This window comes from Rhineura floridana, chromosome 1 (assembly GCF_030035675.1).
Source record: "Rhineura floridana isolate rRhiFlo1 chromosome 1, rRhiFlo1.hap2, whole genome shotgun sequence".
NCBI classification, from domain to species: Eukaryota; Metazoa; Chordata; class Lepidosauria; order Squamata; family Rhineuridae; genus Rhineura; species Rhineura floridana.
In genome coordinates this window covers 229,076,711-229,097,228 of record NC_084480.1, presented here as the reverse complement: position 1 = coordinate 229,097,228, position 20,518 = coordinate 229,076,711, and positions in this window count along the sequence as shown.

The window sequence follows — 20,518 nt, the reverse complement described above, 5'->3', positions numbered from 1 at the left end:
CAAATTTTAACTTTTCTACTTGCAATTCAGCATCCACTGCTCGTTGCTTCTCCCTCTCCTCAAACCCCATTCTCATTCTCTCAGTTTCCATTTTCAACTTCTCAGCTTCCATCCTCAATCTCTCAGCTTCCAACTCCCTCTGCTTGTCTTTCCCATCAGCTTCCATCCTCAATCTCTCAGCTTCCAACTCCCTCTGCTTGTCTTTTTCCTCAGCCTCCCATCTTAACTTCTCTCTCAAGTACTCTATATAAGCGGGATTGCTTAAATATCCTTCTGGGGTCTCTTCCCTGACAGGTTGTTTTTGCTGGGCAGTTGCAAATCCTATAAGTGCTACCCTCAATTCATCTACCCCTTTACCCTCGTGAGGTAAATTGAATGTTATGTACTTCTCCACCAGCTCCTCTCTTTTCATTTTTATGTATTCAGCCATGGTGTTTGAGTTCACTCACTCTTTGCCAGTCACTCTCACAAGGTTCGTATCTGGATTCTCTGTTGTTCGTATCCCACCGCTACTGCCACCACATGTGAGGCGTCCTTCCCTGGCTCTCCCTGTCAGGTTCCTACCTGCTCATGGTTACTCCACCAGGGACTCCACCAGTCCGGACCGCACTCTCTTATGGTTTACCTATCCGCTCTAGCACAGATCTCAACAGATCCCCCTGCTAGGCAACCACCAGTAAAGTCCCAATACTAGTATTCCCAGAGACTCTGAATACTGGTATTGTTCTTCTCTTCACCGCTGCCACCATTTGTTACAGTTCCCCTTCAGCCTTGGTCATTACCTTACCCTCCCTTCTGGTCTGTGAAACCCCAGCCAAGGATCAGGCCTTTGGTAAACCAAATTAAGTATTTATTACAGATCACAAAGCTAACAAGATTTCTTCTTAAGGCACATAAGCATATGGTTTTACTCAATACTAATCCGAACTCCACCTCCCTCCTTCTCCACTCTCTCCTGGCAAACAACTCTCTAAACCCCACCAAGCAACCCACTCAAGTCTCTTCTCCCCCCAGATTCCACTCTCACTCCTCCCTTTTATACATTCAGCCATTTTAAACACTCAGCCAATCATCTCACATTCTACTGCCCATTCACTCCCCCTCTTTCACTCCACTTACCATGTATCTTCTAAACAACTAACACTTACCATATATACATTAATATAGGAACATCACATAGTCCAACAACATCTGGAGGCACACTGGTTGGAAAAAGCTGGTCTGGAGTATGACCCCATTGCACTATTAAAGCAATACTATACCACTTTAACCAGTCATGCCTTCTCCCAAAACATCCTGGGAACTCTAGTTTGTTAAGGGTGATGAGAGTTGTTAGGAGACCCCTATTCCCCTCTCAGAACTACAATTCCAAGAGTGGTTTAACAATCAGTTCATCTTCCAAGGGAACTCTGGGAACTCCTGGGAATTGCAAGTGAATCCAATATTTTTTGTCTTTGAATTTTAGAGACATAAACATCTCCATATTGCTTCTGATGTCAAACAGAGGGCTTTTATTTTTAAAGAAAAAGTTGTATGCATATTTTGTTGCTTTTCCAGCTGAGGGAAAAAAAGACTTCGGCATATGTGACATGAGAAGGAGAGGATGTTGCGGAAAGTCCCAGGTTCAATCCTTGACCTCTCAGAGCCTTAAAAAGGGCCTGTTGTCAGATGTATGAACTGGATTGAGATGTAGGATTGCCAACATGTGAACTAACTCCAATGGCTGTGCTTTTAACAGTGGTTTGACCTCTGCAGCAATTACTATGTGATTTGTCAATATTCATGGTATGAAAAGCGTCAGCTGCTCATTTCTATAGCTTGAAAACACAGGAACAGACTGGAACAAATCCACCCTGGTCATTTGGCAACCTTTTAAAGAAGGTGTATGTATACCACTAAATTGGATTATTTTAATACTTTCTCTTTGCACATGCATAGGAGTTGGGATGGATGATGTCTTGGGGACCCTCCAAACTTGTAATCCTGTATCTGAAAGTTGGAGTTTGCAGTAGAAGAAACCTGCTCTACTGGTTGGACTAGTTTCCTTTGTTAAGCTAATAATAAAGGCTAAGTTAGGTTGTTTGCTTATGGGTTGGTTAAGTGGCCCCTTAACATGTGCAAGGATGTGGCTAAGAGAAGATCTGTTACCACAGCAATGAGGGCATCCCTTCCCCCTCACCTGGCTGGAGCCAGGAAATGTCCTGTCTGTTTAGAGTTAGTCTGGGAGGAAAGCTGGAACCTGGAAAAGAGACAGAGAGGCTCTGGTGCCACCTTGGAAGCAAGATTTGTTGGACTGTTAATGCTGAGAACCCCTCCATCTTACACCCTGATTGTACATGTGTATATTAAACCATGTATCTTAAAGATAACACAGTCTCTGCTGACATTCATGCCAAGGAAACCAAACTCTGGGTAAGCTGGGAATTTTGGCATTCTGACACTGCTTGGAGATTGGGGTCATGCACAACAATATATATGCATTTATCACTTCCTTAATTCATTTCTGGGTGAATACTTTTGAATTTTTGAAATACTTTTTGTATTGCTATGTTGACCGCTCTATGAAGAGATTCTCCTGAACAATGGGATAAAAACACACACCCTATGATACATAAATAAATAAGTGTACTCAAAGAGCAATTCCACAATGGAACCAGTTCCATAGAGAAGTGATAGCCCCTCCATTGCTGGAGGTTTTCAAGTAGAGGCTGGGCAGCCGTTTTTTTTGGGAATGCTGTGGCTCTGGATTTTTTGCATTGAGCAGGGAGTTGGATGAGATGGATTATGCAATTCTTTGTAGCACTGCTTTCTCCCACAAGTTATAAAGAAGTTCAAATTAAGGATGAACAGTCCTTTGTTTTCTCATAGCACAGAGGATTTGCTAGATACCATATCAATAATATGACATTTTCAATACATCCATAAAACGGTTTGTTGGAAACCTGGAGCTATTATAGAAAGAAAGCAAAAAAGATATTTCAAAGCTGAAGCAAAAGAAAACTGGTTCTGTGTAGGGCAACAGTGGAGAACCTCCAGCCCACTAGACCTGCCCATTTGGCCCACAAAGCTTTTGTTGACCAAATTAAGAGCACCTGCCCTACACCTGGCATCATATATGCAGGTATGGGGCAAGTAAAGACCTGGTTCAGCTGAAAGCACTTTGCACAGGATTCACAAGATCTGACTACCAGCTGATCACCAGATTTTGTGGTGCACTTTGCAAAGGGCTTTTCAAGAACCCAAAAATTAGTTGATAGCCAGTGCTTTACAGACTGTGCTTTTGTTTACATGGTTTGATTTTAAACTGTTTGGGCAAAACAGGGTCACCTAACATCATTGTGACACTAGGGAATTGATATGTGGACATCCCCACCCAGCTGTTCTGCTTTGCATCATGTTCTACTTAGTGCTGTGCTGAAATTTTCTCCTACATTTTCCCCTACCATTCTCCATCAGTCTGTGAGGGAAAAAAAACATAGCATTTGAGAAGTAACGAAAGGTGAGATACAATTTAGTTAAATTCTCATGGGTGAGGTGCAGAGGTTTTGTTATGTTGGTTATTTTTGCTTTCAATGTGGCCAAGACATGAGTGCTCCCTTTTATGAGAATCCTTTCTTTCATTCTTCCAATCATCTCTCCAGTAGTCTGCACTCTGCAGCCTTTCTGGTTGCCCAGGTTTCCTGAAAACCCCAGGGCAACCTCAGCCGACCTTTTATTTCCTGTAAGCATGAGAAGGTTGCCTACTGTGTGCCTGACAACTGTTGATTTTTTCTAAAAAAGAAAAGAAATGTTTCCGGCAATGAAGGAAATCAGTGCAGTTTTTTGACGCAGATCTTTTGAAGATTTAAAAGGTGGGCCTTCCCTTAAAAACTAATTACAGGTGCTTGGTAGACAGCCTCCCTGGCTTCCTGAGCTTCAAGAAAACCTAGGGAATGCATCGTGAAGTAACTTCTCACATTGCCTTTAAAAATAAAATTTTAAAAAGTTTTACTGAATTATTCTGAAATGTTTACAACTGGAAACATATAACAAAATATAGAATGTAAACTACAAAGAGACAAAAATATATAAAATTATCCAGTTGGACTCTAAATCTGTTGCTTCACATGGATATCAGAATGAAACTGATATCTGATAAGACCCACTTAAAAGTATTCAGAAACAGGTGAGGAGGTGCCAACCATTCTCTTCATTCCACACAAGGGCACAGCATGCAGGAAACTTGCCACATAGGGATTTTTTTTCAGGGCAGGAAGCTGGGGCAGCTGTAGAGACTGCAGAGCAGTGGAGAAATATTTAATGGAAAGGGAACTTATCACCCACAGCCACATCACAACAACAAGGCAACCTTGCTCCCTCCAAAATGATATATAACAAATCTAAGGGATGCTGAGAAAGAGAGAGAAAAAAACTCATAGCCAAGAAAAATCTTCAAGAAATTGGAGGACAGGTTTTGGTCTCACTGCTAGTTCTAGGACAGCAGAAGCTTGATGCTGCTATGCTGTTGGATGATTTGGAGAAATTTCGCCCTGTTTTCTGGCTGCCCTGAGTGAGATAGAATTTTCTGAGCATCATTAGCAACTCTGGAAACAGCTGCAAGCTTCCAGAGCACAAACACCGCAAGCTGCAATTATCAATGTCCACGAGGGAAAGGTGAAAAAGATAGCAGGGGGAACAGAGATACAATTACGTAAGTAAGAGAAAAGTGTGCATAAGATTCTGATTCAGTCTTCCTGAGCATGAATCAAACATTTTTTATTACAAACAACAACAATGACTTGAATGTAGGGACTTAGGAACAATTTGATTCAGATGACATTTAAATATGGACTTACCTAATTTGTGCAATATAGTTAATACACCCATGTGGTTTGTGCATTTAGTGAATGTGTCCTAAGTGCACAGTCTCTTTTTCTCTATGGCAAATATGTTGGTTTTCAGCTGGTGTGAAAATGCAATATAAAGCAGGATGCTTTTGGAGCAACCAGGGCAGAGGAAAGGCAGCATTTATCAAGGTTGAAAAGGTCACGTACAACAACGCAGAGAGGGAGCCACAGGATCCCTGCTCCTGTCTTTGGCACATTTAAAATTGTGTAAAAGCGCATGCAGTCTTAGAAGCATTCAGTAAGATCTCTTCCTTTGTTTGCATACTAATAAGACATATGGGGTAAGGATGTGGGACTGGGATGCAAATTGTCATGCAAATCAAGAAAAAATATTGTATTTTTTATTATAAGAAAAATAATAATCCACTACTCTTCAAAAGAAATCAAAGCAGTGTACAACTGTGCAATCAAATTGCAACAGTAAAATAATATCTAAATTGAAACAATAATGAAACAAAATGAAAATAGAGACAGCATAAAACTGCCAAAATAACAACCACCACCCACAAAACATAAAAAACCAGCATATTCCCAACACATCCGCTGCAGAAGAAACAATGAAGCTCTGAGCCTGAGGAGCCAAATATCTTTGTGAGAAGTCCGGTTCTCACTTGGTGCCTAGCCATGCAATCCTAAGTGGGCCTCCCTAAGGGAGGGCACTCCGTAACTTTGGAACCACAACTAAAAAGGCCCTCTTCCTTATGGATGCCCACTTTACCCCTCAGGAGTTTCTGCATGAAATGTTTAATTAACGAGATAGGCCTCTCTGCAATGAAATTACCTTCAACAGTTTATAGCAGACCCTATTCTTAGATGTGCTGTAAACCCTTAAGAACTTTTTTTTAAAAATGAAGACCATGCACTAATAAACAGTTATTAACTCATATACAGCCTGAACATATTTTAACAACAACAAACAGACCAGAATCTTTGGTTAGGTTGGATCTTAAACAGCCACATTAACACACTTCAGAAAGCTAGATTAGAATCTAGTGTTACATACTAGCTCCATGTAATACTTTCAACTGCCCTTTCTGGACTGAAAATAGTTTATCAAGATAGCCCAGAATGGAAAACAGTGTGGCTCTATATAAATGGGTCTTTTCTCTTTCAAATCCATAAAAAACCCCACCAAGACAGGCACAGATTAACACCTGTATCTATTTAAAAAGGAAAACCATAAATTGCCTTTCATCTCTGTTATAATATGCATGTGTTTTATACTTGGGTGTCTTATTAAGCTACCAAACATACTGGAAGAAGTGGTCCTTTGTTACCAATGATGACCTGCCATCTAGGGTTGGCACCAGGCATGTCGGGCCCTTGGGCATGAACCTGTCCTGGGCCTTGGCACCCACTGGCTACCGGCAACACACACACAGGCCTGCCATCAACCAAGATTGTGGCAGGGCCATCAGCCTTAGGGAAGCCTCGACCACCATCTTGGTTGATAGCAGGCATGTGCCCGCAGCGCAACCAGCATTTACTTCGAAGGAAAGGTAGGTGGGGCATGCATGGTAATAGGGGGGATGCCTGGGAGCTCCCTCTCTGTGATCCGCTGCAGGGTCAGGAGCCAATGCTGCTATGGATCATGGAAGGGAGTGCTACCCACCGAGCCTAAGGAGGGACCCTTCGAGGGCCCCTCATGCCCCAGGGGCTCCCATCTAGGGCCTGACCTGGCTGCCCTCTGGCGCCGGCCCTGCTGCCATCAGCCTACTATGGGAAACTTTCAAGTAGAGTATGACGAAGGTCGCCATCCCTTTTCATGTGTTCAGCATGTGGCAATTCTGTATTGCTAAGATTGCCAAGGGGATAGTACCCATGTTACAGTTTAGGACTGGAAACCTCAGTCATATGTAGCAAGTAAGATAAAATAAGATAAGATGAAAGTGCTAAACAAAACTTTAACACTCAGTGCTGGTGATTTCTTTGATTAGGCAAAAGCTCAAAGCTCGGGTGGAAGGCTCTTCCCTATTTATACTACTCATGTAAGCAGACAACTTGGATATGTTAGAAAACTGAAGAAAAAAGCAGCTACCGCTGCAATCCATACCCTGGCTAGGCAGCACTGGAGCCGCCACCACATCCATAGTTCCATTGCTCATGCTGGCCAGGGCAGAAGGCAGGGAACAGGCAATAGTGTGCTCCAGCCTATGCCAGCCTGAAGCTGGCATAGTGATTGGGCTCAGTTTGTGATTGTCATGACCCCCAGACCCTCAAGGTACTGGGTTCATGCATCAGACTCAGACCCCCACCCTTAGGGAAATGAGACTGGAACCAAAAAGCTATTACTTCACCCTTGCCAAGGCTGTGTACGCTCACAACAACCCTGCAAGGTAGAAGGTAGGCTGCCACCACCCCTGTATACTGGTCCACTCAGAGCCAGGGGATCTCTGAGCCCAGAAGATATATAAAACCAAGGTCCTAAAAGGCAAGAGTCACAGTTACACTCCTTGCCAGGCACCTCTGGTTTAACACTTAAAATCCAAGCCTTTAACTTCTTAACCCTCTTTGGTAGTTAGTGACTGAGATTGGTCAAGGTACTGAATCCAGAACCACCCCTTCTCTCAATTGAACACACCAGGTTAAATAGAAGTAGCTTTATTAAGATATATAAGTGCACATAACATATAGCAGCAAGTAATCCTTTAAGACCATTCACCCAACAGGGGTTTAGGTTCTTACAAGAGAATTCATACACACAACAAGAAAATAACAAACTAACTCACCTAACTACTTACACACAAGGTAGTTGGTTGCGTGGCACCTCTCCTAAGAGAGATGGATGTTCAACATAAAGCAATGGAACCAGACATAGGTTGCCTTCCCATAAGCAACCCCTGGAACCATAAGGCAGAAAGGTTTGGAACTCTGGTGCCAGTCAGCATAGGCAGAGAACAAAGGCTATGGGTCTCTAGCCCTATACTTAAAGGAAAAGGCTCCTAACGGTCCAAGATTAATTGACCAATCAGGAATTGGCTGATGTAACTTTATTCTCGATGTTTCTCACATTTTCGCGCCTTCAGGCCCCCCTCCCAACTGTGTTTTCCAACTGTACAGGCCAAGGATGACCTTGGGTACCAGGCACTTGCTAATCAGCAAAGATAAACAGGTGCAGCTTGTTAAGGCTTCTCTAACCATCTTCAGCTGGGAAGTGAAACTCAAATTTGCAAATTGGCAAAGGCTTGTCTTTTCTAACTGTAACCGTCTCCCAGAGTCCCTTACTGGAGCCAAAGTATTGCTATTAGATTTTTAATAACTCATGACCATTACAGGTTCATGACAGTGATGGCAGTGGATCCAGCAGATTCTGGGCCTCCTCAGCCTCTCCCTCTTTCCAACCCCAGGGGACCTCATTTGGGGGCTTCCAATGGACTGCCATCAGCAGGAAGCTTACCACAAGTACTTTTGCCTTCCTGTCCTGGGCAGGCAGAGCAGGGAACAGTATTTTCTTAGATTTTTTTTTAGCAAGCTGTTTAAACATTTTTTACACTAGAGGATGCCCTCCCACTCACTCCACTCACCAATCCCTACCTTAATCTCCCTGCCTCAGTTTCCCTCCCAAGAATGACATCTCACCTCTCCATGTCTCTCAGTCCTCCTAAAAACCACAAGGTGTTCTTTCTTCCTGAACTTCTGAACCTACAAAAGAGCCACAATATATCCTCCATCCCCCTCTCCTGTCCACAGCTTCTCACCAAAAGGAAGATATATCTACTCCTCCCCTCCCCCAGGTTTTCTCTCTCTCTCTCCTGCCAGAAAAAAAGTCTTTGTTGTCAAGGAGAAAGAGAGGGAGGGAGGAGAGCCCCCATGGCATGGCAGGGCCTCCACCTCAGTGGTGTGATCCTATTGCCCTCTGTGTGTTGAATGTGTGCGGAAGGGAAGCAAAAGAGGACTTAGGCCCCACCTGCACTATACATTTTAAGCTGTATCATACCACTGTAAATAGTCATGACTTTCCCCCTAAGCATCCTAGGAACTCTAGTTTGTTAAAGGTGCTGACAGTTATTAGGAGACCCCTATCCCCCTCACAAAGCTACAATTTCCAGAATGGTTTAACAATAACTCCTTCTTCCCAGAGAACTCTGGGAATGGCAGCACTGTGAGGGAAGTAGGGATATTACCACCCTTAAGCTAGAGTTCCCAGGATGCTTTGGGGGAAGCCATGACTGTTTAAAGTGGCAGATATTGCTTTAAATGTATACTGCAAATGGGGCCTTAGAATGGATTCTTGCCACATTCCCATGGTACATCATTACACACTGGCAGGAAAAGAATCTGGCGAACTGATGACTAAATGCCAAGCTGTCTGGACAAGAAAGTTCATCCAGATGCTGTTGCAGAGTCATAGAAGCAATCAGCAGAGCCACACAGTGCACTGTTATTATTTTTTCCAGACATTCTTGTTTCAATTAAAGAATTCGACCTTTAGAGGACCTGCTCCAAAACAGGCAATTTAACAAACTTCCTTGTCTTTGTTCCTTTGCCACTTACTCTGCGTATGTCTGTGGGAGCTTATATTTGTGCTGTGCGTGCAGTATTGTCTGAGATATTTGCTTTTTTTTTTAACCTGAAGCACAATTTGTCATTTGCAGCTGTTTTCCAAAGAAACTAACACTGCATAATTAACAGCCCTGTATATCTTTAATGACTGAAGTGTGAACTTATTGGGAATTGTGAGCTTTTGCTTTCTGATGGGTTTATATGTAGTCACTATTACTCTTGTCATTTTGTGAATAGTTTTGCCTGCAAGGGTCTCTGAATGGAAACTGATCAATATTTGTGACCGGCAACTCAACAGCTCTTTTATAGTTGCTGTTCCTCCCTTATTTGTTACTAACGGCATATGAAAGGAAAGCACTGACAACAATAGCATTTCTTTAGTGGGGGGAAAAATCGCTTCCCATTACAATCTTGCAGAAGGACAAAGATCAACAGGCAGAAGATATATAAATAGCTTCAGACCAAAAGATACATGTTGTATGGAAGGGCCTTAAGGCTTCCTTACAAGCATCTGAGTTTCTAGGAGGAAGAGCTAACAGTTGTTTCCAATACCTTTGTAAAGCCAGCTGAATTCTTGGTGATTTCTCCAGAAGCCAGCTTGGAATGCTTTCACCTGAGAGAGAAATTCATCATCATTGTCAAGTGTGACAGAATCCCAAGTTCACCATTTTGCAGAGCTTTCAAAATCCATCTGGCTTGAACCTAACATATTCAGAGATCCACAAGGAACAGGAGAATGAGCCAACCAAAGGTTCCCTCTAGAAGACATCTATTCTCATAATTTATGCAGGTGACTGAATGTGTTTCAAAACAAGTGAGACAGTGAGGCTGCAGGTGGTAAATAGAGCTTGCAGCAAGGGTGAATGTGTGGCAAAGGAGAGATAAGGTAGAAATCCAGAACCAGGGAGAAGTGGGTAATAAATGCTAAAAAGAACAGTGTCCTATCAAATGAACTCATGGAGTGGCCCCAGCTGGCATAGCCAATGGTCAGGGATGGCCAATGGGAGCTGTAGTCCAGCATCATCTGGAAAGCAATTATGTAGCCTCACCTTGTGCACAAGGTTTCTGTCCTAGAAGACTTCTAGGAGAACTTGAAATGTTGCTCACAATTTTGTGAAATGGGGAGGGCATCCTAAATAAAGATATTGCCTAACAGTCAGGGGAGCACTTATACACCAGAAAACAAGAGGACACAGCCTTGCACAAAATTTTCACATGCTAATAATAATAATAATAATTTAATGTATGTGTCGCGTATCTGGCCAGTGGCCACTCTAGGCGACGTACAACTCAGTTACAATAAAATACATCATAATAATACAATACAAATGATAAAAAGTATAAAACAATGACAGTTCAGAGTAATAGGCAATTAGTCATAGAGATTAACCCTCCCCGGAAGTCCCGAAGGCCTGTCTGAAAAGCCAGGTCTTCAAGGCCTGGCGGAATACATTCAGGGAAGGGGCATGCCGGAGATCATACGGGAGGGAGTTCCAGAGAGTGAGGGCCGCCACTGAGAAGGCCCTCTCTCTAGTCCCCACCAACCTAGCTGTTTTAGTTGGCGGGACTGAGAGAAGGCCCTGTGTGGCTGATCTTGTCGGGCGGCATAATTGGTGGCGTTGGAGGCGCTCCATCAGATAAACTGGGCCGAGACCGTGTAGGGATTTAAAGGTTAATACCAACACTTTGAATTGGGCCCGGAAAACAACTGGAAGCCAGTGCAGATCGAACAACACTGGAGTGATATGCTCCCGGTGATGACAATTTGTAAGTAGTCGAGCCGCCGCATTTTGTATAAGTTGTAGTTTCCGGACCGTTTTCAAGGGTAGCCCCACATAGAGCGCATTACAGTAATCCAAACGAGAGGTGACCAGGGCATGTACCACCAATGGGAGCTGATGAACAGGAAGGTAGGGTTGCAGTCTACGTATGAGGTGTAATTGATACCAAGCTGCCCGGCTCACTGCCGAGATCTGAGCCTCCATGGACAGCTTGGAATCCAGAACAACCCTAAGGCTGCGGACCTGGTCCTTTAGGGGCAGTCTCACCCCATCGAACATCAAGTCAATATCTCCCAACCTTCCCTTGTCCCCCATGAGTAGCACCTCGGTCTTATCGGGATTCAGTTTCAACCTGTTCCTTCCCATCCATCCACTCATGGATTCCAGGCAGTTGGACATGGTCTCCACAGCCAACTCTGGTGAGGATTTAAACGAGAGATAGAGCTGAGTGTCATCCGCATATTGGTGACACTGCAGCCCAAATCTCCTAATGATTGTCCCCAGCGGCTTCATATAGATATTAAATAGCATGGGAGAGAGGATAGAGCCCTGTGGCACACCACAATTGAGAGGCCAAGGGTCTGAAACCTCCTCCCCCAATGCTACTTGTTGATGCCTATCGGAGAGAAAGGAGCGGAACCACTGCAGTACAGTGCCTCCTATTCCCAATCCCTCCAGGCGATGTAGAAGGATACTGTGGTCAACAGTATCAAAAGCCACTGAGAGATCGAGGAGGACAAGAAAGGTGAATTTTCCCCTATCTAATGCCCTCCTCATATCATCCACCAGAGCGACCAAGGCTGTTTCAGTTCCATGTCCAGTCCTGAAACCCGATTGGTATGGATCTAAATAATCCGTTTCATCCAAGTGTGCCGACAGCTGATTAGCCACCACTCGCTCAATGACCTTGCCCAAGAATGGTAAATTTGAAATTGGGCAAAAGTTGTTCAAAACTTGGGGATCCAAGGAGGGCTTCTTTAAGATGGGCTTTACAATTGCCTCCTTGAGGGCTAATGGCATTACACCCTCCTCCAGGGATGCATTAACCACCGCCTTAATCCCCTCGCCCAATTTCTCTTTGCAGCTCACAAGGAGCCACGACGGGCAAGGATCATTTAGATATGTGGTAGGCTTCACAGTTGAGAGCACCTTGTCCACATCCTCAGAAGGGAGAGTCCGAAACCGATCCCATTTGACCGGCTTGCAACTGGCCAACTCTGGTTCATTTACTGTATCCACGGCATACGGGATCAAGTTCCGTAAGTGTTCGATTTTGTCAGCAAAGTGCTTTGCTAATTTGTCACAGGAGGCTTTTGACTGTTCCAAGGGTTCCTGAGCAACTGGACCGACCAGGCTTCGGACCACTTGGAACAACCTCCTGGGACAGCACTCTGAGGACGCAATGGAGGCAGCAAAGAACTTCTTTTCTGCCTTCACTGCCACTTGATAGGCAGCTATTGCTGCTCTAACCTGTGTCCGGACATCTTCGGAACGTGATTTCCGCCACCGGCGTTCTAGTCGTCTCACCTCCTGTCTCAGATTACGCAACCGTGGTGTATACCATGGTGCTGAGTTCTGTTCAGGGGGAGAGGACATTTCGGAGCCACCCGGTCCAATGCTCTGGTGATTCTCTCGTTCCACTCTATCACCAGGGCATCGGCCGGGTGGCCTTCAGCAGGTTCCAATTCCCCAAGCGCAGTCAGGAATCCTTCTTGATCCATTAGGTACCTAGGGCGGACCATTCTAATAGGTCCTTTTCCCCTGCGGAGGGAGTGTGGCATCGAGAAGTCTATATTTACCAGATAGTGATCTGACCATGACACAGGGGTGGAAGAAACCACCCCAACTTCAGAGCACTTCCCTCCCCTCCCAGGATAAACATAAGGTCGAGAGCATGACTGGCTACATGGGTGGGCCCAATATTACTAAGATGCAGTTCCCAGGAAGCCATGGTTTCCAGGAAATCCCGAGGGGCTCCAATGAGAGCGGTCTCGGCATGTAGGTTGAAGTCACCCAGCACTAATAATTCTGGGGACAACGCCCGTACAGCCGAGACCACCTCCAGCACCTCAGCCAGGGAGTCTGCTGTGCAGCGGGGTGGGCGGTACACAAGCAGGATCCCCAAACTGCCCTTCAGGCCCAACCTCCAGTACATGCAGTCAACAAACTTAGTCCTATGAAGAGGAGGTCTGGCAAAAACTAAAGACTCCCGATAGATGACTGCCACTCCCCCTCCCCACCTTCCTACCCTCGGCTGCTGTGCGTAACGGAAACCCGGCGGGCACATGGCCTCAAGAATGGGAGCTGAGGCCTCATCCATCCAAGTCTCCGTAATACATGCCAGGTCTGCCCACTCATCCAAGATAATATCATGGATGTGTGATGTTTTTTGTACTACAGACCTGGCATTACACAACAGCAGTCGAAGGTCGGTAGGAATCCTGCATCCCCCAGTTATCATCTGGTTCTGGATAGACCCGGAACATGGGATGGGTATTAAGCATCTATCCCCTGTTCCCCTAATCTGGCCTGGTCTGCCAGCAGTACCATTCCAGCGTCTGCCACCCACTTTTTCTATAGTTTGGCCCCTCACCCTCCCTGTCACATCCCCCCCTGGCTTGCACATGCCCCTATCCCCGTCCGCCGATCAGACAGGCCACCCACCCTAAAACAATAATAAACCGGAGACCCGCCTCTATCACACTCTGCAACTGTAAATTAATTTAAATTAAAATTAAAATCAGTGCAATTTCCATCACATCCACACATCCATACACACCCCACAGTCAGAAATCAACATAAGATTCCTTTTCCATAGTCAACAACTAGCAATAATCCTAATAATTTCAGCGGTGGCAGTAATGAAGATGACATTCATATGCAATGGCATATTTTAAAATAAATAGACATACAATAGCTCTCACCATAGTGGAGAAGAGTGAGACCAGTCTGCTGTTCTGGTGCTAATGTGGAGTTGATGAGCAATGTCAAGGCCCCTGTTGTCCCTTTCTTAGGGTTCTTTGTCTTTAAAGAAGATAAATTGAACCATATAACCATTCAAAGAGAGGATGCCTTCAAACAGAAGACTGACATCTGGCAGCCCTTCTACTAAGAATTGCCCTCTGTAAAACAGGACAAATGGCTACCCTATCAATGGCAAATTTAGAATTTTTCTTTCCTCCTTGTGTGTCTTAATTTCCCTCCTTTTTTTCTCAAAATAAGCAAATACTCTGGACCTCTATCATGCTCTGCTTTATAAAGACATGCTTTGCTAACAAGAAGGACCAAGATGCATGTTAGAAACATTAAGGCAAATCTTCTCTTGACCCTGCAAACAAACATCAGTCCCATATTAAAGCTTTCAACCATTCTTAATGTGAGGGAAACCTCTCAAGGACAGTAAATCTAAATAAATCAAGGAAGTTGCATTTGGCATATAAATATTTTCTTCACAACATGAGCACTTTATTCTTTGGAATGACATACATAAGTCTGTCGGTGCCACACCTGCATATTGTTTTGGGGTTAAAATGCAAATCCCAAGCTTTCTTTTCCTACAAAGAGCAGAGCTTGGGACTTGCAGAGGGAAGAGAAATATATAATAACCCATTTCTACCTGCCACTAGACTTTCATCTTTCCTTAATTAAAAGAGAGAGAGACAGAGAGAGCGGGGGAGAGAGAGAGAGCATCTAGCATACTTGCCATCTGTATAATCTTCCTGCTTCTCTTCCACCTAAATGAAAAGTGACTGCTTGTATGGAAAAATGAGCTCATCTAAAGCATTATCTACAGAAGTGTGTCCCTGGGAACATGCATAGGTACATGGTGGAGAAAAAAAAAACTAACTATGTGAAATGGCCCACAAATTCACAAGATAGTTACAAGGTAATATCCAACTAAGTCATCTTAAGTTGAAATCAATAGGTCTATTCAAAGTACGACTAATATTGGTTATCGCTCACAAAATGGTATCATTCCAAGGAGTATTGTGGGAGGAATTAATGGCAACTATCTCTGCCAGATTTCTCTCTTCTGGAAAAATATAGGCCCATTTCAAACATTTATCTACGTCTGTTTCTGTGGTAGAGGTAGTTGTATCACGGTAACAGGATCTTTGGTTCACATACACATCTGTTGTTGTGAGGAGTTCTTTGGAGAAAATGCAAGATAAATAAGTCCCATTAGAATGTGAGTTAGAATTAGGCTGCATAGTTATCCTGGCTACATAAGCCAACTTTAAGCATTTGTTATCCATGCATACTTGTGAAGGAACCAACAGGAACATCTGGGGCTAGTCAAGGCTGTCTCATGTACCAGCCATGAATGTAGGAAGCTGTTTTATACTGAATTAGATCATTGGTCCATCTAACTAACTGGCTCTCCAGGGTTTCACACAGGATTCATTCCCAGGCTTACCAGGAGACTGAACCTGGGACTTTCTGAATGCAAAGCAGATGCTTTACCACTGAACTTCGGCCCTTCCATGCCTCCAGGCAATTCATATTGATCAGTCTGAAGGGGCTATGTGTGTAAGGTTTCCAACACGGTGACAGAAATCTAGATAAATTAAGTGTTCCTATCTCCCTGGGAGAAACTCTATACATGTAGAAACAGCCCTCTTCAGACCAATGCTGATCATGTGTCATGGGGGGGTACATGGCTGGTACGGGGTGTCATTGAGGGGATGGTGCTAGCCTCACACATTTCTGCTGGCCCCTTCACACATTTGGTACCAAATGCCTGAGCAGAGCTATATTATTCCTGCTGTTTCTTCTTTTTCTGTTCAAAAGTTCCTTTTGTGAGAGGAATCAAAATTCAGGGTTATAGGTGAAGTATGCATTACAGCTGAATTGCCCAATACAATTTTAATTCCAGGACTGCAAGGTCCAGAACTTTGTCACGCTCTCAGTAATCATCAGGAGTCTTCCATCTTGCTCAAACTGAGACCATTAGGAGTTGAACAAAAAAGTGAACACTGCAATATTTGCCTCCCGGATCTTGTCATACTTTTTTCATATGTCCCAGCCAGTTATTGTAAGTAACCTAGTTTGTAGCACACTCCTAATGTTGCCAGTAACAACTCTTCATTTCTGGCTGTAGGTGCCTGGCTTGCATAACCATACCCACAAACTGAATATAGTTAGTTAATAAAATGTCTGATGTCCCTACCCCCTCCTGTCCTTCAGAAAATAACATCTTGATTAAAACTCTAATTGCTGGTGCATTTCCAGAGCAGAACTCTCTAATGTAAAAGTTTCTTGAACATTTACTTTTTTCCCTTTTTTTTTTTTTTTGCAAGTCGTTCTGTAGTGGCATCTGTTTTCCCATAATATTCCTGAGGCAAATGTAATGGTGCCTGTGGCTTTATTTTAAGGTTAGGTTGTTGACTGACTGCTCTGGTCTTTCGAGATGTCACTTTCCCAAGATCGTTCTTTGAGACTGCATGTTTTGCAGATGTCACTTTCTCATAAAAAATAGAACTCATGTATGTTTCTTGCACGAAGCTGTGAAGGGAAAGAGGACAAGGCTTATCCATGATTCTTCAAGTTATCATTTTTTAAAAAATGGGTAGAGCTTTAATGTGTAAGGGAATACATACATACATACATACATCATTTACATTTGTCCAAACCTTTTTAGGAAGATTAAGATATATGGAAGTTTACTTCTGACATAGTAAAGGTCACAGTCCTGCTTCAAAAATACTTAGGGGTTTTACTATTGATTTCCACAAAATTACTTTTATTCTATAAACTTTATACCATCTTCAATACTCTTTTATCTAGGAGATACATTTTTGTGTGGTGGCAACCATTTTCCACCCAGTATCTGTCAACCTGACAGACCTTTGAGGAAATCCTGTAAGATTTGTCCCTTATTGCAGTGATTTTGTAATATTACTATTTTGCAGTAATCCATTTTGTTCAACCTTATGTCCCACACAACCTTGCCACTTGTTGATTTATCTCTGATAAATGTGTGAACTGACAATTAAAAAGTATTGTGTTACAGATTATATGAAAACTATCTCTGGTGTTAAATCTGTGATGACTTCCTCATACATTCAAATCAGTTGAAGGTGCTGCCAACATCAGCCATTTATGCATAAGTAAACCAGTACCTACTGCCTTGTGAAGGAAAATTTGATAATAAAAAACTACAAACACCCATGTGCAAAGCTACAAATGACTCAGTTTCAATATGAAAGGATTGACAGCAAAAGGAGAAAAGAAATGATAATGCCAAAGCCAAATTTGCTTTGAATTATAAATAGTTCAGTTAAAGGGGTGGGGGGCAGGCAGAGATACCATCTGGATGAAGAGTGAGTGGTGGTATTATTTTACAGCCAGAAATTAAGATATATCCCCCTAGGAACCATTTGGGTATGTCTTATTTTTCCAGTCATCAGTTTTCCACATCAGTTTGTGGATTCATCAGTATTTTATTGCAAATTTCTCCTAATATACATATTTTATATGCAATTTTGCCTCATACATACATGTTTGCAAAGCAATTTCCCTAATATAATGCATGTTTGCCTGTGTCTTTTCACTAACGTCAGCATTTCTATGCACATTTTATCCAAGGATGTGCATTTTTGTACACATTACTGGAGAAATGCCTTGTCAAATTCAGATACGTGCAAGTTTAAATGGACAACGGTGTTTCAGTTTGTGTATTGTTTTGGAAATGGTGAATTAGGTATGTTGGCCTTTAAATGCTAAGTGAATAAAATTTCTCCCCCACCCCCATGGTAGTGTATTGGCTCTCCGGGCTTGCCATACCAGGAACTGTCTGAGTTAGTTCTCAAGCACTGAGTTTAGTTTCTGTTCTGCGTTACCATCAGCTTCTTGCTGTATGGTTTTTCCTTCCATAAACCTTTTGAAAATTATTGTGAAGAAATTATTGTGAAGGGGAGGCCACCCAGAGGATGCATTTTTCAAAAATACAAAACACTTTAATACATAACGTTTATGGAAGGATGAACCATGCAGCTGCTGCTGAAAGTTAAAGAGGAAAGCACAAATGCAGGACTACTGCGGAACACCAAAAAGACTAAAGTAATAACAAGATTTATGTAACTTTAAAGTTGACAATGACATTGAACTTGTCGAGGATTATCAATACCTTGGCACAGTCATTAACCAAAATGGAGACAATAGTCAAGAAATCAGAAGAAGGCTAGGACTGGGGAAGGCAGCTATGAGAGAACTAGAAAAGGTCCTCAAATGCAAAGATATATCACTGAACACTAAAGTCAGGATCATTCAGACCATGGTATTTCCAATCTCTGTATGGATGTGATAGTTCGACAGTGAAAAAAGTGGATCAGAGATAAATCAACTCATTTGAAATGTGAGCTTTGTGCATACCATGGACTACGAAAAAGACAAATAATTGGCTGTTAGAACAAATTAAACCAGAACTATCGCAAGAAGCTAAAATGATGAAACTGAGGTTATCATACTGTTGTGTGCCACCCCAATCTCTGAGCAGTGAGAGATTTCCAGGGGGTCCCTGCACTTACCCAGGGTTTGGTTTCCTTGGCAAGAAGGTCAGTGGAAACTGTGGTGACTTTAATAAATATGATTTATTTATTTACATACATTCCAACCTGAGCTTAAAATGGAAGGGTTGAAGTCCAATATCTTGCTTTCCATCAGGCTTACAGGAGGCACCCTAAAGCTATGGTGCAGAGAGCCAGCCTCTCTGCCTGCCTCCACTTCCTAGACTTTCCTCCGACTCCACTAAAAATGCAAGCCTCTCCTTGGCCTCAGGAAGGGAGGAGCTGTCCTGGAGGGTTTCAATAACAATGGGATCTCCCTGACCCAGTTATTGGGCACTTTATAGAACCATTAACTCACCTGGCCACTCTATTAGACTAACAAAAGAGACTCATCTGACCCTCCACTGCAGAGCCACCTCCAGGTACAGGATTCCAAATCAGAGGCTGGAAGAGGACTCCTAGAAATCATCTATATCAACCCCCAAACCCATATCACTACCCCCTTCCCTGACAAAGGTGTCTCCCAGACCTGCAAACAAACAACAGAATAACAGCTTTTCCTATAAAGAAATAACAAATACAGGTTAATAAGACATTGAAATATACATAATCAAAAGCATAGTCATAGACAGTCACATTTCCACACAACACAGTCTATAGCTTTAAAGCAAGTTTGAGTCACTACACCAGCTCAGAGATCTAATTCTTGGGTTGCGTTCCTATGTCTCTGAGGTCTTCTGGCAGATGGTATAGTGGAGCCCCCATCATCTAGTTTGGCTGAATCGTCTTTGGCCACAGCAGGTACCATTGGGGAGCTGCATTGCCCAGGCAAAACCTGTTGCTCTAAGCTCCCTGGGTTAAGTTCAACTGTTGCTTGGAGGAACCAGTTGCATGTTTTGTTTCCTTGATCCATAGCTGATCCTTGTGGATAGTTTTGGGCTTGTGCCTGGAGCCTAACTGGATCTGGTAAACTACCTCATTTATTTTTCTGGAACCACATATAGCCCTTCCCAAGGCTTATCTAGTTTAGGACTCCTGTCCTTTTTCCTTTTTGGGTTACAAAACCCTACCAGGTCACCCCTCACAAAGCTTTCCCTATATGGCCTCATATCACATAGGGGTTTCATCTTATCTGAGGCAATCTTCAGATTTTTTTCTTGCAGATGGGTGCACCTTCTCTAATTTACATTGCAACCCTTCCACATAGTCCAAAGGGTCTGTATTATCCCTCCCATCATCGGGGGTGCCATAGGCCAGGCTAGTGGGAGTCCTCGACTCGTGCCCAAACATGAGAAGGTCTAGAGTACACTTGGTGCTTTCATTAATTGTTGTCCTATACACCATCAGAAGGAGTGAGATATGTTCATCCCAATCCCTTTGATGATGATGCACAAACATGCTAGTTGTATCCTCAAGGTGTGGTAGAACCTTTCCCCAATGCCATCTGACTGGGGATGTGTGGGGGCGGTCCGTCTTTTGTGGATTCTCAAAATTTCACATACTTTCTAGAACACTCTTGATTCAAAGTTCCTACCCTGATCAGAGTGTAATTCCCCAGGCACCCCAAATTTTGAAAAGAAGTTGTTAACCAAGATGTTTGCCACTGTCACAGCCTCCTGTTTTTTTTATGGCATAAGCCCCTGGCCACTATGTGAAATAATCCATTGCAATCAAGATGTAGTGGTTGCCAGTCTCTGTCTCTGGAATGGGTCCCAGAACATCTATTGCTACACATTTCATTGGGGCACCCACCAGATATTGCTGCATTGGGGCTCTCTTTGTCCTAGGGGGACCCTTCTTTCCTGTGCAAGCATCACTCTCACGGCACTAGTTGTCCACA